This window comes from Gorilla gorilla, chromosome 20, assembly GCF_029281585.2.
Source record: "Gorilla gorilla gorilla isolate KB3781 chromosome 20, NHGRI_mGorGor1-v2.1_pri, whole genome shotgun sequence".
Taxonomy (NCBI): Eukaryota; Metazoa; Chordata; class Mammalia; order Primates; family Hominidae; genus Gorilla; species Gorilla gorilla.
This window is the reverse complement of record NC_073244.2, coordinates 13425610-13430289: the sequence shown is the minus strand read 5'-3', so window position 1 is coordinate 13430289 and position 4680 is coordinate 13425610.

Sequence of the window (4680 nt, the reverse complement as noted above, 5' to 3'; positions counted from 1 at the left end):
GAAAATTAGCTGGGCATGGTGGCATGCACCTATAATCTCAGCTATTCAGGAGGCTGAGGTGGGAGAATCACTTGAGCCCAGGAGGTGGAAGTTGCAGTAAGGCGAGATCACACCACTGCACTCCAGCCTGGGTGACAGAGAGAGACTCTGTCAAAGAAAGAAAGAAAAAGGAGAGAGGGAGAGGGAAAGGGAGAGGGGGAGAGAGAGAGAGACAGAGACAGAGAGAGACAGAGAGAGAGAGAGAGAGAGAACAAGAAAACACTCTTGTGAATTTGACTTTATCAGTCTCTTGGGTCCACACCTCGTGGCCAGCTCCTGTGGATTGCAGGACAGGGCCCCTGACCCTGAACCCAGGTCCTCACTGTAACCTCAAAATTTCTTGGCACTAGCTGAGTCTCAAGCTCTGGAACCAGAGAGGGGTAGCCTAGAGAGTCCAGGAAGGTCCAGTTGAGGCTCAGTTCCAACTCTGTTATTCAATAGTTTGTTTTTTGTTTTTATTTTAATTTTTTGAGACAGGGTCTCCCCCTATTGCCCAGGCTGGAGTGCAGTGGCATGATCATGGCTCACTGCAGCCTAGACCTCCCTTGGCTCAAGTGATCCTCCTACCTCAGCCTCCCTAGGATCTGGGATTTCAGGCTCACACCACCATGCCTGGCTAATTTTTTGTATTTCTGATAGAGATGGGGTTTTGCCATGTTGCCCAGGCTGATGTCGAACTACTGAGCTCAAGGAATCTGCCCGCCTCGGCCTCTCAAAGTGCTTGGATTACAGGCGTGAGCTACTGCAGCCCAGCCTGTTGATCATTAGTGATGATCACCAAATATTTCCAATGCTCTCTCTTCTGGGCACATGGTAGGGCTGTTTTTTCCTGGCCACTTACAGTTGGGTGGGACCATATGACTTTTTCTGGCCAATGAGCAGTGAGATAAAAGTATTGCATCATTTCTGGACCAGAGTATTTAATGATGGGTATGAGGCCTTCCAGAGATGTCTTTCCTCAGTCACAGTGACCCAAAACATTCCAGATAATGACTACTTTTGTTTTAGAGACAGTCTCACTCTGTCGTCCAGGCTGGAGTGCAGTGGTGAAATCATAGCTCACTGCAGCCTCGAATTCTTGGGCTCAAGTGATTCTCCTGCTTTGACCTCGCAAATAGCTGAGACTACAGGTGCATGCCACTATGCTCAGCTGATTTTAAAAAGTTTTTTAGAGATGAGGTCTTGCTATGTTTCCCAGGCTGGTCTCAAACTCCTGGGCTCAAGCAATCCTCCTGCCTCAGCCTCCCAAGTAGCTGGGACTATAGGCGTGAGCCACTGCACCCAGCTCAGAAATTACTTTTGTATTGTTTTTGCCCCCCAAGACTTTGGTGTTATTTGTTACAGCGGCATAACCTGACTTGTCCTGACTGATCCATTACACCATCCACATCATGGCAGCTGAGTCTAGCCAAGGGCTTCTATGTTAATTTGCTAGGATTCACTGTCACAAAGTTCCACAGATGGGATGACTTCAGCAACAAAAACATATTGTCGGCTGGGTGAGGTGGCTCATGCCTGTAATCCCAGCACTTTGGGAGGCTGAGGCAGTTGGATTGCTTGAGCCCAAGAGTTCAAGACCAGCCTGGGCAATACGGCAAAACCTTGTCTCTATCAAAAATACAAAAATTAAGCCAGGTGTGGTGGCATGTGTCTGTGGTCCCAACTACTGGGGAGGCTGAGGTGGGAGGATGGTTTAAGTCTGGGAGTGGTTGCAGTGAGCTGAGATGGCACCACTGCACTCCAGGGTGGGCAACAGAGCCAGACCCTATCTCAAAACAAAACAAAACGAGAGAGAAAGAGAGAGAGTGGGAGTTATCTCAGGGATCTTTGCTTCGTCTTTGGAGCTTGATGTCATTCAACATTTACTGAGCACCTACCATGAGCCAGGTGCTGTTCTATGCAAGGTTCTTCCAGTGATGGAATTTATATTTAAGTGTGTCTTGCAGAGACAGATGAGAAACAAGTAAGCAAGTGAGGCCTGATGTGATGGCTCATGCCTGTAATCCCAGCACTTTGGGTGGCCAAGGCAGAAGGATCAATTGAACCCTGGAATTTGAGAACAGCCTGGACAACCGAGCGAGACCCTTGTCTCTACCAAAAATTTTTTTAAAAAATTAGCCAGGTGTGGTGGTGCTTGCCTGTAGTCCCAGCTACTTGGCAGGCTGAGGTGGGAGCATCACTTGAGCCTGGGAGGTTGAAGCTGCAGTGAGCTATGACTTCACTACTGCACTCCAGCCTAGGCAACAGAGTGAGATCCTGTCTCTAAAAAAAAAAAAGTTAATTAAAAACTTTAGGCCGGGTGTGGTGGCTCACACCTGTAATCCCAGCACTTTGGGAGGCTGAGGCAGGCAGATTACCTGAGGTCAGGAGTTAGAGACCAACCTGGCCAACATGGTGAAACCCCGTCTCTATTAAAAATACAAAAATTAGCCAGGTGTGGTGGCGGGTGCCTGTAATCTCAGCTACTTGGGAGGCTGAGGCAGGAGAATAGCTTGAACCTGGGAGGCAGAGGTTGCAGTGAGCCGAGATGACACCACTGCACTCCAGCCTGGGCAACAGAGTGAAACTCTGTCTCAAAAACAAACAAACAAACAAACAAAACAACAACACCAACAACACTTTATACCTGTAATCCCATCACTTTGGGAGGCCAAGACAGGTAGATCGCTTGAGCCCAGAAGTTTGAGACCAGCCTGGACAATATGGTGAGACCCCCCATATCTACAAAAACAAAACAAAACAAAAAAAAAACTAGCTGCATGTGGTGACTCGCGCCTGTAGTCCCAGTTACTCGGGAGGTTGAGGTGGGAGGCTCACTTGAGCTCAGGAGGTCAAAGCTGCAGTGAGCCGTGATCACACCACCGCACTCCAGCCTGGGTGACAGAGTGGGATCTTGTCTCAAAATAATAATAATAATAATAATAATAATAATAATAATAATAATAATAATAATAATAACAACAATAATAATAGTAATAATAAACAACGAAAACAATAAAAACAAGTGAAGCAACTGTGACTAATGAAGTGCTTTAAAGGCAAGCAGACAGGGGCCAACGGGAACAGGGAAGTTACTGTACACAGTCCGAAGAGGTGACAATTGAGGACAGGCTTAATCAGCTACACAGGGAGTAAAAAGCCCAATTCTGTGCTTTGAGCCAGGAATCGATGGAGAATTTGAGGAATAGAATGAAGGCTGGTACAACTGGAGCCTCGTGAGCCAGGATGGAAGGGGAGCCAGTTAAGATACAGACACCAGTAGGTGCCAAACTATGGACTGAACTTTTCCCTAAATGTCCCCCTCCACCCTCAAAACTCAGAGATCTGGAGGGCGCAGGGATATCGGCGGGGGTGGGGGGGCTTGGAGGGAAAGACACAGAGGGGGCGTCAGTAGCACCTCGGACAGCACCATCCCTGTCCATGGTGCTGACAGCTCGAGGCACTGACAGTCGGTGGGAATTTAAAATGGTGCAGCCGCTATGGAAAAGCTTGGCATTTCTTCAATTCAACACAGAATCTCCATGTAACCCAACAATTCCACTCCCGGGCATCTAGCCAAGGAAGTTGAAAGCAGAGATCCAGATAGTTGTACACCGGTGTTCACAGCAGCATGACTCACCATAGCCAAAAGGTGGAAGCAACTCAAGCGTCCAACAGATGAACCGATAAACACCATGTGGTCCATCCACACAATGGAATATTATTCAGTCATGAAAAAGATAAACCGTTCTGGCCGGTCAAGGAGGCTCATGCCTGTAATCCCAACACTTTGGGAGGCCAAGGCGGGCAGATCACTTCAGGTCAGAAGTTTGAGACCAGCCTGGGCAACGCGATGAAACGCTGTCTCGACTAAAAATACAAAAATTAAGGCCAGGTGTGGTGGCACATGCCTGTATTCCCAGCACTTTGGAAGGCTGAGGCAGGTGGATGGCTTGAGGCCAGGAGTTTGAGACCAGCCTGGCCAACATGGTGAAACCCCTTCTCTACAAAAAATACAAAAATTAGCCAGGCATAGTAGTGCTCGCCTGTGGCCCCAGCTACTTGTAAGGCTGAGGCATGAGAATCACTTGAATCCAAGAGCTGGAGGCTGCAATAAGCTGAGATCGCATCACCGCACTCCAGCCTAGGTGACAGAGAGAGACACTGTCTCAAAAATTAAAACAAAAAACAAAACAAAACCAAAAAACCCCCCCACAAAATTTAGCTGGGTGTGGTGGCGGGCGCCTGTAATCCCAGCTACTCAGGAGGCTGAGGCAGGAGAATCACTTGAACCCGGGAGGTGGAGGTCGCAGTGAGCAGAGACCATGCCACTGCACTCCAGCCTGGGTGACAGAGTGAGACTCCATCTCAAAAAAAAAAAAAAAAACCAGAAAGAAATTGAGGGGTGCCATATCAGGCCCCCAAGAGCACCTGTGAGCCCGGGAGGGTGGCACGGAATGTCTGGCCCTGTGGTCTGGAGTCAGCACTGGCTTCTGAGGAGCCAGAGAAGGGGCAGAGTGGGGACAAGCACCTAGTGAGGCTCCGTGTGGATTCTAGAAAGGCATTCCCTGTGGGGGGCAAGCACCAGGTGGTGTCAGACCCCAGCCCCAGCCATCCTGAGCACAGAAGGTGGGTCCCCAGTCCGAAAACGACAGGAAGCCA